The sequence below is a fragment of the Callospermophilus lateralis genome, unplaced genomic scaffold, assembly GCF_048772815.1.
Source record: "Callospermophilus lateralis isolate mCalLat2 unplaced genomic scaffold, mCalLat2.hap1 Scaffold_805, whole genome shotgun sequence".
Classification (NCBI taxonomy): domain Eukaryota; kingdom Metazoa; phylum Chordata; class Mammalia; order Rodentia; family Sciuridae; genus Callospermophilus; species Callospermophilus lateralis.
In genome coordinates, this window is record NW_027516097.1 from 68131 (window position 1) to 85416 (window position 17286).

The 17286-nt window shown below is 44.5% G+C and overlaps 1 pseudogene; it reads right to left on the reverse strand.

The window, feature by feature from the left end:
- Positions 1–2629: 2629 nt before the first annotated feature.
- On the reverse strand, positions 2630–16790 carry LOC143387728 (hexokinase-2-like; annotated as a pseudogene).
- Between the last annotated feature and the right edge of the window lie 496 nt (positions 16791–17286).

Genomic DNA, 17286 nt, shown 5'->3' on the forward strand with positions numbered 1-17286 from the left:
TTTACACTGAAGGAATACCAAAAGACCCAGTTATATTTTTGAGGCCTCATGTCACAAAATATAGTTTTAGCTGAACTCTAAACATTTCATCTTGATGGTTGATTGATTTGGAGTAGTAGAAATCCAGAATATAACTGAACAGATAAATTCAGATTTTACTGCATTCCTGCTACCAATTGAATAGGTGGCAAATAAAATTTAAATAAAATATAATCAAATCAACAAAGAGCTAATTAAATCTGTTAATGATTATAGCACTGGTTACCATCAAACTCCTTGATCAATCCCAAACTGTAAACTACTGGTCAACTCTCCTCTTTAACTATATAAGTAATGCTATTTTTTAAAAATGATATACAAACAGGATTTTAATCCTGAAAGAAAATTAACAATCATTTTTCTCAATAGACTCATGGCTTGATTTTACACTGTTTCTCACCTTTTATCTTAATGGAGACAGGAGATTGTTCAATTTGGTAATTAAAGTAATAGTAATTGAAAATTCAAGTGATTTCTTTCCATTTCCTTCTCAAATTAAATATCCTAAAAAATGGATTGTTCAATCTTATCAGTCCTGTAACATCAAAAGAATAACAAGGTGATAATTTAAATCATTGATTACAAACAAGTGTGACCTTATTCTTCAGGGTATTTACCATTATTATTTACTAGGAAGTTGTAAACTTTATATTTCACCTTTAATAATTTTAGACTGTGACTGCATGAAGTATTCAAATTATTTCTTTTATAGTGCCTAAAGAAAATTAGATTCATATAATATAAAAAACCTACCACTGGGATAGGAATCAATTAATTGTAGCCTACTAGTTTTAGTACAGACACTCATTGTTGTTGAACTCTGTTCTTCCTTGAAAGTGTAGGTCTAAATGATCTCCTGGCTATAAAAAATACAGTTCACAAACCTTTTAGATTTATGTCCTCATCTCTAAAATGGGTTTACTTGTTTAACTAATGACATTACTGTGAGGCCTAGAAATTGTACAAGGAGAATAGTTACCTCAATGATGAACTATGCTGACTTATATCAAGTAGGAGAATATATACCTTCTGTGTAGAATAATCTGAGACCATTATTACTTGTCAATTTTGAAAATTGAATTATTCCCTGTATATTCTCATGTATGACTTGCATTTGGTCCTTTAGTAGTATTTTTGGTACACATATTTTGCAAAGAAAATGTGTAAAAGGAATGTGAGCACTTTCAAAGTTATTAAAATATGTAACTATTATTGCTAAATTAATTAATATTTTACAATTGGGTAAAATGCAATTTTCATGCTGGTATATAAGTTGCATCTGCAGAATTCTTAATATATTCAATTACATGTGTTTTCAGGTAATTGTACGGTGAGAAATGGGAAGTTAGCTAGGCTGTCCCTGATCTGTATGCATACATGCAAAATTGAAAGATAAGGTTCAGATGCACATTGGTCTGTTGCAGTGCAGGTATATCTATTTTTTGAAGATACCTAACGAGAGTCAGTTTTTTTTTCTCCAGTATTCTGCTTTACCATTTTGTTCTTTTTCTGTCATGGCTCATTTCCCAGAGATAGATTAAATTGACAACCTTAGGGCCCTGATCACAAACTCAGATTAGTGCTCCTCCCACTGGACCACACTCACTCTTCCTGAGAGTGACAGGAAATTTTAAAAGACGGTCCTCATTCTGCTTTGTACAGGGAAGGTAGAACACTGTCACTACAAAACATATCCAAACCCAAAGGAACTTCACTGTCTACTCATTTGGAAATAATAAAGACAGTGGCCATGCCAGCCTGTGGCATTTCCAGCTGTAGAACACATTCATGTCCCTTCTCTCATTGCTGTCCCTGGGTCTTCAGGACAAGCATGAACTCACTAGCATTATACTCCTGCTTGATTTCCATTCCCCACACTGCATTCTGCTTGTGTCCTTTTTATGAAATAGGTGCACATAAAATTGTAGTGAGAAAATAAACCCTATTTTATAAAGAAAACTATTTTAGAGACCTGGAATCATCTTCTTACCCATCAACTAAGCAGACTCTATTCACTGGTGCAGATGCCCTTGGGGCCCACTCAGGTCAGTAACCCAGTTCCTGGTCTATGCTTTGAGAGTAACCACAGCATTAATTTTTTAAGGGCTCTGAAATTCGCCATTCTAATTTGGAACAGAGTTTTCTGCCATTAGACCAGAGGACAGAGGCTTCACTCTAACAAGCCACAGCATAGCATGCTTCTTCCCTGCCTGATGTTTACTTAGTCCTTGATAGAGTGAAGCCTGCCCTCTTTAATCAATCCTCATTGCCTGATTGTTGCAACCAGCAGTGAAGAAGAATCCGCAAGCCAAGCATGGATGCTTCATCACATTATTTTCCTCTGCACATTTTAATTTACATCCTATGATCGGGTATCTTTCTTGTTCTATTTGACCTAAAAATACAACAATATCCCTGTTCATGGCCCCATGCCATGCTCAGCACCAGCTTTCATGTGTGAGCCACTAGACTGACTTGTGTGAGCCTTGCTCTGATCTCACTTGAGCTGTGAAATCCTTCAGCTTGTCTGTCCATGAGAAATACATAGGACATGACCGCATCCTCCTCCAAACCCTAAATAAACTCTCACCTCTCAATCTGAGACAAGAACTTTGTTTCAAATGTTCCCCTTGTCTTGAGCCGCTCTGATATGTGGCCGCGGAAGAGCAGCCCATGCTTGGTAAAATTGATAAGGATGTTACAGACAATCTTGCCAAGTACATGCCACTGATCATCTTCTCAAACCTGCAGTTCATGGAGGTTAAATAGAAAGGTGGTGGGATGTGTTGAGACAGAACGGAAAGCGGAGGGCAGCATGGTGGGAAAGGAATGCCACTTAATTCACTTGAGCAGGATTCCTAGTGTCCTCTCACACTGATCCTCCACCTTCAGCAAAACTGAGCATGTGCTCTCTGCTCACACCCTCCCCTCACCCGACCACCACCACCACCACTCATGAAGCTTTGTGATGTTGGCCCTTGACCAGTTCTGGCAAGAGAGGGTGCTTGATGCTGGATGGCTGGGGGAGGAAGAAAGGATTTACTCCTGTGTGGGTGCCCCAGAAATGCTGTTTTACCCTGGGAGCAGTAGTGGTCCACTCATCATTTGTCCCTCACAGACTCAGCACTAGGTTTTGATCCCACCCCCACCTCCACTCTCCCAGGCCTCAAGGTGGAAGCAGCTTCCTCACGTTTACTAACTCAGAACTTTCTAAGAAACCCATTGTCATCTCAAGATAATAAGCTTCCTTGCAAATGCTATGGTGGAGACTCCGATCACTCATTGCTGTCCATTCTGGGATGCAAGACCCTCACCTAGTTGGGTGCCTACCTCTGTTTGCCCAGGTTGAGCAAAAGATTATCCACAGCCTTGTCAAATTCTGTGTGGAAGTCGTCCAGGCATCCATTGTCCCTGAAGCCCCCCAACTCCATGTTGACGCACATCCGCCCCTCTTCTCCATCCACCCCTCTTCTCCATCCACCCGCTCCACGTTGCACATCTCCTCTATGTAGCAGGCATTGCTACCCATGCCTGCCAATCACAGGGACACCAGGTCTCACTCAGCTCAAGCCTCCCACCCATCCAAGGCTTTGCCCCCCACCTCTGTGGGGAGGATGGTTGACAACCATACCAACAATGAGGCCAACCTCACAGTGAGGGTCTTCATAGCCACAGGTCATCATAGTTCCAACTGTGTCATTAACCACAGCCACCACGTCCAGGTCAAACTCCTAAGAAGGCAGAAGCAGATGCCTAGTCCACAAGTTAACCCCAACATTCTCCCTTCAGACATTTGCAAGGACACTTACATGTATATAAAATACATCTCAAATGCTGTGACTCACTCCCTTATTTCATGCGAGGCTCACTCAAGGCTTGCATGAAGACTTCCCTGCCGCAGTCCCGCTGCAGCAGAATAACCGGGGGGGTGACGAATAACTTGTGTACGTTGATGAAGCAGGAGTGAGAGCCGTTTATTGTAGGATCTGAGCGATATTTATACATTTTACACAGCTTATCTAATTAGCATTAAATAGATACAGCAGTCAACCAATAAGGAATCTCCACACTTAATGGCTCACTTTTGTTACTTCACAAACCACTACCTCTGGCATTTTGCCAGGTGCCATCCAGACTTGTTTACAGACTCTAACATTTCTCTGGCAAAATAACAGGTCCCAATCTGACTTGTTTACAGACCTTAACACTTCCCTAGTTGTGCTGCTATTAAGATTGCCACTTCCCTGCTCACTTTACCTGCTCTCCTTGTCCAACTTCATTTATCTTAGCCCTTAATAACAGTTGCCATTGGATGATGGATTTATGTTTGAGAACAAACGTTCTTTTTTTTTTGTTGTTTTGTTTTGCTGTCATTCCTGAATCCCCACACCCAGAACAGAGCTTTATGCACAGTGGACACTCAACCATTGTGAGCTGAATGATTACATCAATTTTCCTGCCAGCCAAAGCAACTGCACTCAATGTTGCCCCTCACAGATCACTTCAGGCATCAATGAATCAAGTCATGGGGTCTCCTTTACCTCTCGCCTGTGGATCGCTTCCTTCAGCAGGGTGACCATGTCCTCACCCTCGCATCCAGATGCCTTGAAGCCTTTGGTCCACTTAAGGAGGATACTCTAAAAAGCACAGAGAAGACCTCAGAGAAGGGCTGCTGTGTCATTTCTGGGCTCTCAACCTCTTAAACTAGACAGATTCCCTGGAGTAACTAGCTATATTACCTACCAGTGATACTCAACCTAAGGTTGTCCCAAAGGTTGTTGCTTGGATTTACTGAGTACTTCCTGTGCACCAATGCTGGTGCATGATATATGCTACACCATTTAATCCCCACAGCCATCTTTGGAGAACATTTATCATGATCACACCCACCTTTTACAGGTAACCCAGGCACCCATGTGACTTGCCTAGGCCTAGTTTGAAGCTAGGAGCAGGACTCACCTCCAGACCTGCTGACTCCAATTAATGGCTCATAAGCACTGTGCAAATGTCCCAACACATGTTTCCTTCACTGGGCAAAGCAGTTTTGCCCTGTCCCTGTCCTTCACTTAAATCAGAAGGGCCAGTACATCTCTTAATGTTTCATACTTCCATATCCAGTGAACGAGCACCTAGCCACAGCTGGGGAAGTGTCTAGGCCTTACACTCCTCCACATTTCTCAGTGAGAAAGCTCTCTAAGGCTTCTCAGAGTCCTCTGTGGGTCCATCTTTAATGTGGCCCTTGACCATGTCACAGGGCCATCTGGAAGTAGATGCCTGGTGGCTTTGCATGTGGGAGAAATCTTTGTTCACTTGAGCCCTCTGTGCTGCTGAACACCAGGAACCAGTGTCAGCACTCCCAGATCCATTTCCCAAGAGGCTGGACCCACCAGTGGACTGTGTGCTCACTACTGCCCACTTGCATGGTGTCCCCAGGCATTGCTTGGTGGTTCATGCCCATCACCTTGGCATCTCATCCAACTGGATGTGTCATACCATGATCAGATCCCAAAAGACTCAGAAGAACAAAGTGCATCCCTGTGGAGCCTTGGTTTACACACTCACATCCAGACAAGGATGTGCTCACCTCCACCCATCTCTCTCATCTGCACATTAGCTTCATATCTCTGGCAAAAGTTCGGTGCTTTAAAATTTATAGAATGTTCAAGTAACATCACTTCAGGTAATCCTTATAAAAGACACGAACAGGCCCCAACAGCTGGGGAGACTTGCCCAAGGCCAGTGGCAAGTAAGCACAGCCAGAGGCCCTCAGGCCTCCTGAGCACCTGCTAATACCTCATCATCAGGATAACCTCATTGGCTAACAGATAGAATTGTCTTTCCCTTTGTTTGCTGTTCATTTTTATGATCTTAGACATAACATGTGCTCCTTACAGAAAATTGGAACATACAGGTTAAGATCGAGCAGGATGACTGTTCTATTCAGATAGACTACTTCTATTCAGATAGAAACAGTTATCATACCCAATAAAATATATAAATACATGTTGGTATGAAAAGATAGTGTCTGTTTAAAATAAAATAAAATAAAAATTTGTAGGAAAAATCTGGAAGGACTTTGTTGGAATGTTATTTTTACTTTTCTATTAATCATTTATTCTTCTTTTCTATATAATATAGATATTATAATTCTCAAAAAAAATACAAATAAATAAGTAAAACCTCTCCCCATCAAGTCATTCTTCAAATTTGCTCCCAGTACTCCTCACCTCCTCCAGGACTGCACTCAGATCATCACCTCACTGTGAGTCTTCAGGGCTGTAGTATCTCATTGCCATGGTCCAAACAGCAGCTCTTACTTTTCTGAGCTTGCTTCAACAGCCCAGTTTGGAAGCATCTAAGGCAGGAACCATCCTTTTGCACCTAGAAACTGCATCCACAGCACCATAACCCTGCAGCATGCATGCAGGTTTCTACATGACTGGCTAAGTAAGAGAGGAACCACTGTTCAAATAAAAATACTCTAATATTGAAGCCATCAGCCCAGATCCCAGCATTGCCTACTCAGCTGTCCTCCATCTCTTTATGTACTCCTGTCCAGAATATCTGGGAACACCAGATCTTCAATCCCTCTTTCATTCACCCAAGGCAAGTTGAACACGAATGAGAGGCAAAGGTGAGTCTAGAAAGACCAGAGCTTCCACATTTACAGGAGACAAAATAAAAATGCCTGAGCCTGTAAGAGCCTCAGGAGCAGGAGAGAGAATTTGAGCTCACGGTCTCAAGACATCAGAAAAACAGAATTCAAATAGTGGCTTGGCTACTCCCAAGCTAGATGACCTGGAGCAAGGCACCAAGTACCTTTGTAGACCATATCTTCTGTACTGAAAATTGGGCATATGAACACTTAACATAGATGGTTGCTGTGAGGATTGAATGAGATAATGCACATAGGAAGCTAAATGTATTATGTGGCATACAAATAAGTGCTTAAAATATGTGAGTTTAATGTTTTGTTTTAGCATCACCATCATCATTCTTCCAAAGAAAGTTGGATCCTAACTAACCCACTTAACCTTCACCAGCCTCAACCATCTTACTCTTATAAATAGGCCCATCCTCCCCAAGGGTCACTAGTGCCCTCCTTTAACTCATTAAGGTCAACAAAGCCCATAGGAGAGCCCTGTGGGAAGGCACTGTTACCTCATCCAAGCTGTTCTGCTGGCAGGGGAAGGAGAAGGTAAAACCCAGAGGCAGAGACACACCCTTCATGCCCATGTACTCCAGGAAGTCAGTGATGCACTGGACGATGTGGTCAAAGAGCTGTGGGGAGAAATTGGAGCACTAAGAAAGAGGCCCTGGCCTAGATGGGCTGCCCCCAACAAGGCCTCAGCAGGAGCTCAAGGTTTCCATCCAGAAGAAATGAAATCTCAGACACAAACCCAGAGAGCAGCCTGGGCCTGGGGCCCACAAACCTTCTCCAGGTCCATGGGTAAACAAGGAAAGAGCTGTCATTGAAAGCAAGAAGCTTCCTGGGCCCTCCTGGAGGCTCCATGCTGCTCATCTCATCGCCTGTGCCATGCATAACCTCCTGTGGGATGGAGTAGATCTTGTTGTGCATCTCTACTCCTTGCTGCTTCCCATTTTGCACACGCACCATCAGGACCTGGAAATTGGTTCCTCCAAGGTCCAAGGCCAAGAAGTCCCCTTTCTCTGGAAAACAAATCCAAGGAGGAAATGAGCTGGGGTGACAAAGAGTGACAGTTTATGTACCTTCCCCTGACAGGGGCCACTCTACAGCTTCAGCAGCCTCAGGGGGTGATGGAGTGTGAGCTCTATTTAATGATGAAGAAAAATGATGCCCCAGGATGAGATCTCTGCTGGCTCCTTAGTGACTCTCAAATGAGTCCACATGCTGGGGGCCCAGAAGTCAAAGAGAGCACTGCAGAGCTCTGGGGATGCTGATATAGTACATTTAAAACTATCTAAATACGCTATTTGTGCCAAATCAAATACCATCTTAGGTTAGATTCCAGACTAGAGAAGGAAAAAGAGAGTGTAATTCTTTAAAAGAATTAGAAGGAAAATCTTTTAAAATGAGAAAAACTTCCACCATTAGGCAATTTCAGTGTGCCACAAGCCTCACACACAGTCCCCATCCAACACTTAGGCCATCCTAAGGGATACAGTTCATTCCTTTCTTATGGATGATCAAAATCTGGCTGAGCTGGACAACATTACTTATGTAGAATCACATCAGTAGAGAAAGGGAGCAGGGATCAAACCCTAGTCTCTGGAACCTATACTAACTGCTACATTGGCCTGCTCAGCAATCATTTTCTCTGAATTGGGAAAAGACCTCCATTTATTAGGTTGCAAGACCTACAAGAGGGTTTATAGTAACCTTTTTCTGTAAAGGGACAGACAGGAAACATTTTAAGCTTCGTGGACCACATAGTCTTACTGCAAACACTCAACTCTGCCGGGGTAGTACAAATCAGTCATGAATGCTGTACAAACCAATGGGCATAGCTGTGTGCTGATAAAACTTTATTCACAAAAACAGGCATAGGCCAAACCTGGCCCAGGTAGTACAGTATACTGAACCTTGACCCGGACCAAGTGATGGTTGTGAGCAGTGGCTCTGGTACCTAAATTCCAGGATTTGAATCCCAGCTCTGACATTTGCTAGTAGTGTGAACTTGGGCAAGTTTCTTAACTTCTCAGGCCTCTGTTTTTTGCCACATACAGCAGTTTGTTAATACACAAAAGTAACTACTAATCTTTAATAGCTAACAAATATTAAAGGAATTAATAGGCATTAAATGTGTTGATACATAGTAGGTACCAGTAAATACTGTTTGATTTTAGCTGAGATATGTCTGGTTGACTCTAGTATTATAGTAATATAGCTTCAAAAACAGGTGGCAGTTCAAATGTCCAAGGCTAATGCTAACTGAGCTACCCAAGCATCAATGCTAGGACAAATGCCTGCTAGGTGAGCATCTCTGCTGCATACCTGTGCCATCGGGGGTAGCACACAAGTAGGTGGGCAGCATCTTCACAGGGGCGATGGAGTGTGTCTCCTTCTTCAGACCTCACTCCATTTCAAGCTTCATCCTCCTTTTGACGTCCAGCAACTGCTCATGGCTCAGTTTTAGAGGCTCCAGGGTCTTCTGGTGGGCTCTTTGTTGATCAGCCAGTTGGTAAGCCACTGCAGTCACCATGGCTGCCCCTTTGCTGCTGCCATCCTCAGAGCGGGGAAGCAAATGTCCCAGTCAGGCACCAGCCAACGTACAACCTTGTGAAGACACTTGGCAAAACTGTAGCCACCCAGGTGAGATAAGAGACAGGTGTCCACAGTTAAGGTCAGTGGTATAAATGGTTGCACAGTGACTCACTGCTTCAGCCCAAAAGTTGGGCCTGCAAGAGCAGAGGCTTCCCTAAGCCTTCTCCCTCCACTCTTTCCCATGTTAGGAATCCCTGTATAAAAACTCAGATGACCGCCCTGGTGGGGTTTATCCCCAGTGAAAGAAAAGGACACTTCTAGCAAAACACTGTTCCCTACGTGCAGTCACAAGAAATCTCCTCTGCCCAGGAGATTGCAATCAGCCTCTGCAGTCTAATAGACTCAGGTGGCTCTAACATTACCCATTTTTCATGTTTCATAACTCATTTTATTTGAATATGTTACTTCTTCTGCACTTTCGCCTCTCTTTTGCCAATTTCTGCCAACCATCTCAAGGTATCTGAACAACTAAAGATAACATCTTATGTTTGGCAAGAAACTCTCCAGGTGATGACTGCTTTGAGGTATCGCTCTGCTACTCCAAGTGTGGTCCATGAGCCAACTGCCTCACTGGAGGCTGTGAGATGCAGGATCTCAGGCTCACCTCAGACCTTCTGAACCAGAATCTGCCTCTTAAGATTCCCATATGATTCATGGGCACATTAACTAAAGTTTGGGAGGCACTGAGCTAGGAGATTAGGGGGCCTCAGAGCTGAGACCTTCCACAGTGACCAGCTCAGTTAATGATGACATATTGACCTGGCACTCATGTTAGGAGAAATTAAGTGAGTGCAACAAGAGGCTTCTTCCAGGTCCCAACTGAAACTTGAATGTCTGGATATATATAACCCAAGGGATCAAAACATGCAGTGTGGCATCAATTCAATACCCAAATCAGAGGCTGGTAACCCCCAGTGCTGAGGTGGTCCCTGGCAGAATACATAGCAATAAGAACCACCAAGAATCATAAGAGTAAATACTGAAACTCTGTCTTATAAATAAGAGGGTGGCCAAGAAGAGTACCCAGCAGCCAGGGGAGCTCTGAGTCATCAGCAGCCTTCAGAAATCACCTCCACCCACACCAGGAATGACATCCTCCAGTAGCCGCTTGCTCTGTTGGGAACTATAATTCTACAAAGACCCCCCAACACCTTGGGATGAAAAACAGAGCTGCACTATGGAGTCACCAGGGCCCAGGTACTCTTGGACCTCCTTAACTCCTGGGCCCAACATGCTGACTCACTGAAGGTGTTTCTTGTAGATGAAGCCATCAACCCCAATGGTGGAGCGCAGCCTATCCTCGCCCTTGCTCTCCTTGATACGCTGCAGCACAGCAGCCAGGGTGGTTGCACACAGGTTGGCTGAGCATGTGGACACAATCTGGCAGATCCGGTGAATGGCCACACAGTCCTCCTGCAATGGATTCAGACCCAGCCGCACCAGCACCTGGTAGGCCTTCCGGATGTCATCCTTATCATGGGGAACGAGAAAGCTAGTGTGTGGGCACTTGTCTGACCCACTGTGGCCAACAGGAGGAGGGTATGGGTTGGCAAGGAAGCCCATCAGCTCCAGCCAACCCCATCTATCAGTGAGGACAGCATATCTTATGACCTTGCTACCTGTTTGTGAGCAGGGTCGGGACAACAAGGAGGGAATACAATGCAACATCACCACCCTGAGGTATCTTTCCCAGACATCACACACACACACACACACACACACACACACACACACACACACACAAACACTCACACACACTCACATACAGTACTACCCTGGCTCATTTTTCCCCCAGTAAAAAAAAACAGTATTTCTTTTCTGTGTGCTAATATGAAGATAAGACCCGGTTCATGGACCTTCTGCACTCTTTGCATTTGCCGTTTGCTTGTCTTAGGGTAAACAGACAGAATCTCTGCCTCTATAGAGTCACCTCTAAACATGTGAATCCAGCTGTGGTGCCCATTTGTTCTCTCTAAAGCAGCCAGAGTTTGTCTGTGTCTGAAGATGGTGGGAAAGGGTAGGTGATTTGACACCATAACTGCCCTTCTCAGGGGAACCAAATGCCTCACTAGATTGAGTACTACCATCCCCTTGGGGTGTAGCAACTTTAGCCACTGTTTAAAGGTTCCACTCAGAACAAAGTCCTTGGAATGCTTTCACTGCTCCTTTTGGCACTGAAATCACTTCCTCTCTCTACCTGGTTCCTCAACTATTAGGACCCCCTCTATTCACACGAGGAAATAGCAAGAATGGAAAACTAGCCCCAGCTATCAGGATACCATGGGCCATCCTCACTCCCACTCCCCAGCTGCACTATGAGTGGGTGAATATATCTGTGGGCATTCAAGCACCTATTTTTCTGTTTTGAAGTAGGGCTCAGGGTAGTCCCTTTTGAGAACTGCTGATAAGAAAAGAAATGTCAGAAATTCAGGAGAAGAACAAGGAGATAGATGCAAACAAGTGTTAATGTGCCCCCGTTAATGCCTCCAGAATTTAACCCAGTGCAACAGCCCAAGTCCCTGCATGTGCAGGCCAACTGTTCCCAGAACCCTGAGTCACTTTGGTAGCATCACCCTCAAAATCCACAGGAGCACAGACAAGTAAGTAGAGTGAATTCACAGGCCCACCATGGGCCACCTTCAAGACCCTCTTGTGGCCAGGTGACATGGCAGATGGCTATAATCTCAGCAGCTAGAGAGCCTGAGGCAGAAGGATCATGAGTTTAAAGCCAGCCTGAGCAACTTAGTGAGGCTCTAAGCAACTCAGCGAGACCTTATTTCTAAACAAAATATTTTAAAAAGAGCTAGGGATGTGGCTCAGTGGTTAAGCACCCCTGAGTTCAATCCCTAGTACCACCACCCCCCAAAAAAAGACAATCATGTGGACCTCCTGCTCAAAGAGTCAAAAGCCAATGCCCCATCCATGTTCCCCAAATGCCTCTCCCTATAACCAGACACTCGGTTATGGGGAGAGGCATTGGGACCAGAAACTTACTCTTCAATATCTGAGACATCTTTGGTTTCAAAGCTGCCTGTGATAAGCAGTTCTGGCCTGAGCTTCCCCTGGAACAGCAGCTCTTCCTTGGCCATCTTCACCAGGATGAGCCTTACCAGCTCCCCCATGTATATCCCACTGATCATCTTCTCAAACCTGCAGGGAAATATAGATCAAAGCAATAATACCCCCTCACCGTCCATGAATGCACAACTTTCCTAGGGAGGCAAGACACAAATATGTAAGATTCAGCATGCTTTAGAGGTCAACATGATTAAAGATTAACTTATTCAGGTGTGTGTCGACGTGACAACTGGGGGCGCTGCAGGAACTGTGGGATTGGGACTGACCCTCAGGCTGGTGAGTCTTGAACAATGGGGAAAAACAGGACTTAAACAGATGAAACAACCAGGGAGTATAGAACATTCTGGAACAGACTGAATTTTAGGTAATTTAATTTTGTGTAGGAGAATGTTTTTTAAAATTTCTTCTCTCCAAAAAAAAAAAAAAAAAAAACTTCTTTGAAATAAAATCTCATGTAGAGTCCCAATATTTTTTTTCAAGAGAAAAAAAATTTTAACCTTATTAAATATAGGGCACAAGCCTCTTACAGGCGATTTGTGGATTCCTGAGAAAATGGTGGGTTTGGGGGACAAGTTGGGGCAGGAAGATAGTGAGGCAAGATTACAAGACCAAGTTGGAACAGATCTCAAAGAGTCTGGGGGTAAACACAATGGAAGTTTCTGAGCAGGCTGGTGATAGAAGAAACATGTTTTAGAATGGCAGAGATCAGCTCCCAACCTGAGGCAGTTTTGTAACTTAATTTTGCAGCACTAGGTGACACTGTTTCCTTTAGAAGTCTTTCCGGCGATGACTATGTGGCAGAGGAAATTCAATCTCTTTTGGGCAAAGAAGACCCATTGGTCTCTCAGAAAGCCTCTGGGTCTTAGAGAAAGGAGGCTCCTAGGGCTACTGGTACTGTCTAGGACTGGCTTCAGTGACAAGGAGGCCCAGAGCAGGGGTGTGGAAGGGAGTTGGACATTACCTACAAAGAGACAACTCAGGACAAGTCAGGAAGCATTGGAGCTAAGGGACAGGTGGCAGCATTTGTTCTGAGCACAAGGCACATTGAAAATGTCAAAGTAACAACATGGGCACCTGCCTTGGGAGTAACCTGGCTTCAACAGTGAGGATTCTACATCTTCACATGTGAATCTAGTTCTATGGGAGCTAAGGGAAGCACCCCCAGGGCAAGCGGATCTCTACAGTGTGATGTCATCACTCATGATTTTGGGGCTACCTCAGCTGACAATTTGAAAGATGACTCCCCAATCTTTTTTTTTTTTATGGATAAACCAGGAATATGCTGTCAAGACCTGGCTGGCAATTTTGTCTTTTGATACTTCAAAGGGTACAGGGCTCTTTGGAATGACATGGGTGTGTCTCATTATTGGACATTGAGTGAGTGACTTCTGAGCTCATAAACCTCTGGTCACCTATGGCTGACACAACCAGTATGTTCCTAAGTTCAGGTAAATGGACTCACATTCCAACACGTAAAAAAAAAAGCTTATGACTTAATGAAACCAAGCTTTGAGGAAGAAAGGACTCCCCAGTAAAGCAAAAGGCTGCCCACCACTGACCTGGTTTATAGGGCTAGTTTTCCTTTCTAAGTAGAGATCTGTGTGAAAAGACTTCCCAAAACAGTCCCAACATCAAGAAGACCAGAGAGATGCTGCATTGCTCAAAATGTTTTGTAACTATGTTTAGTGCTTGCAGCAATCCTGTCTCAACATCTTCAAAGACATTTGGCCAATGTGAGAATGAAATAAGGTTGTGTAAGAGTCGAAAGTAACATAAAACCAAGTCTGGCCTGGCTGGAGTGTAGAACATTCAGGTCACAAAATGCTGGGGCCTTTTATCCGATCTACTTCAAGATTATGGTTGGGCCACAGACCCAGGATGGAGCCCAAAAAGGCTTCTGAGAAGCCAGCTTTTCCATAAGCCTTAGTCAGTCTGCAGCTGAAGCAGGAGGCCCTGGGACTCTGTGGGTTGGCAGTGAGCAGCCATATGATATAACCTGGTCCTTTGTGGAGTGCAGTGGTTGGGAGCTACAAAGGGGCTTTCAAGAACTAGGATATGGCCTTCCAAAGTGAATGTGCTGAAGGATGATGGGGTTTATTACTCGCGCTGGTTTTAGAGCCCTCTCAGCAATTTATATTCCCAAATGTTCCCATAATTAGTGGGTGCCTTGGCAAACTTTGGGTGACAAAGTAAGACTACAGAGATGACCTGAAAACAAATCCCCTGTCCCTGAGCAGCCCCAACCTCAGTTCCCAACACACCCCCCAACCCCGCCATCCAAAGGCCCACTCACAGTTGCTTCCCAGGGTTCAGTGAGCCCATGTCGATCTCTGGGTCAAACTCCGTGCGGATGTCATTGAGCGCGCCATCGTCCCCAAAGGCCCCCCACTCCATGTTGATACACATCCGCCCCTCATCGCACTCCACAATGTCGATGTGGTGCATTTCCTCCATGTAGCAGGCATTGCTGCCAGTGCCTGACCAAAGCAAGGAACTGCTCAAGCACCTCCCTACACGTCCCTCCCCTGCCCCCATCTTCCTCTTACGCTACTGTCCAAGGCTGCTCCATATTAGGATCCCTTCCTGCAGACTCCTGGGCTACCCAATATATGATCCAGAACTCTACTACCCTACCCCCAGCTCCACAAGCCTTGGCTTGGCCCTCCAAAGCAACTACATCATTATCTTCAAATATAACCCAGTCTACAGGTCACTCCCTTCTTTTCAGCCTACTCCCCCTACTGCACATCTGGCTCTCACACCCAGAGCTCACTCACCCCCAATGAGACCAAACTCATAGTCTGGTCATCATAACCACAAGTCATCATGGTCCCAACCGTGTCATTCACCACAGCCACAATGTCAATATCAAAGTCCTGTAGGGATGAAATGGAGGGTTCTGACCTTCACCATCACAGAAGGGATGGATACAGGATGTAAAGATGGAAAAAGAGCAGCAAGACACACAGCTCAAGTGCAACGGGCTTACTAACCCAACTCAGAGCCAAGGAATGTTCGAGCTGGAAAGCTAGATCCACACCCGAGTGAATATCGGGCAACTCACTCCCACCCTGCTTGTTCTCATTGTGGAGAACCATTTTCCTGACACCAGCCCTGTGGTCTAATTTGTAGCCATTACTGCACTAAGAAAAGTCAATCTTGTTGGCTTCTTCTACTTCTCTTTCTTCTCCCTCTCACCTCCCTCTTCTTCCTTCTCTCTCCCTCCCTCCCTTTCTCTTTTTCTCTCTCTCCCTCCCACTCCTATGACAGAACTTTATCTTGTCCACTCTCTGCCCCATTCTACCGTCATGTCACCATCATGCCAACTTCCTTACTTGAAATGATATGAAGTCTTCTTCAGGACTGAAGGGTTTTTCTTGCACCAAGACTAAGATTACTTTCCACCATGTTAATCTCAAAACCCCAAAGGCATCTGATCATATATAAAATTACTGGGTAACAGCAGAGAAGAAGAATACCTCCCCTTAAGCTCTACAAAAGCTTCTCAGGCTGAGTTTGAGCACAGACTTCAGAGTGAATCCCAAAGGGCCTACACACCCGAGGTCCCACCACTCCACTCTCACCCCTCTTCACTGGATGGCCTTCCAGATCAGAGCCACCACGTCTTTGCCTTTTACACCACTGGACTTGAAGCCCTTGGTCCATGAGACCAGGAAACTCTGCTACAAAACAACCAAGGAATGAATATTGATTTTCTACAATTAAAACACAGGCCACATTTTGCCAAGCATCATTAGTAGAGCTCTCTGATGCCCAGCTAAAGTCATCATTGAATTTGTAGACTGTCTCCTGACTAGTGGAGGAAAAAGAAACTCAGGCTCCTCCCAGCTTCAGGAAAGGAGATCAAATGAGTGATACCTTCATGATTTACCGCCTCAAAGAAACAGAAGGAGCAAGCTATATACTTGCCAAAATAAGATATGTATATCCTTGAATCATTAACTCACAAAGCATCCTTCTTTCAAGACCTTTCATCAAAACACTCAGGATCAAAAGAGTTCCTAGCTTCTCATTCCTGTCACCCTGGGTGAGATTGGGACACTGTGCAATGGGTGTGAAATGCAGAGTAACAAAGAGCACCTACCTCCCCGATACTTTTTCACCCCTCAACACCTCCACACATGCACAGTCACCTGGAGCCCAGAACTCTCAATACTGAATCCTTAGCTATAAAATCCTTCAGTGCTACTGCCGATACCACAGCAACAGATGGCCACCAGGGAGTTCTTCCCAGTCCTCCCAGCCCCAGGAGCAAAGCAATGCAGCAAGTCTTCTGAAGAACCCATCTTACTTCATCTAGCTTAGTCTGGTGGCAGGGGAATGAGAAGGTAAAGCCCAATGGGAGCTTCCTGTCTTTGATTTGGAGCTTATTCATGAAGTTGGCCAGGCATTCAGTAATGTGGTCAAATAGCTAAGGACACATGATACAGGAAGATGAGCAGGCAGAATGGCACAGAAATTAAGACCTTGGGCTCGCAAATAAATTAGTTGAATTTGTACCAGATCCTCTTCCTACCCTCTGAGTCTTCATTTGCTTTTCATCAAAGAAATGGGAATGTAACTGGACTGCCCACAAACAGTTCCTCAAATGATTAAAAGAGTCAGTTCATATAAGGGCTTAATACTAGTTAGTACTCATTAAAAGCTGTCCTACATTTAGACCATTTATCTAAATATCTGTCAAAATAACCCTGAGAGGAAGGGGAAAATCATGACCAAAGTTATCAGAAAGTCCACGCATGCCCTACAAATAGGACATCCTTTGGTGGCCCTGGCAGACCCCCCCGACACAAATGCCTAGCCAATTATCTTACCAGAAAGGAAAGTTCACCTCACCATCAAGTAGTACTTCATCATCCATCTTTCTTGTGACTGGGGGAGTGGTGGAACATTCTGTGTTG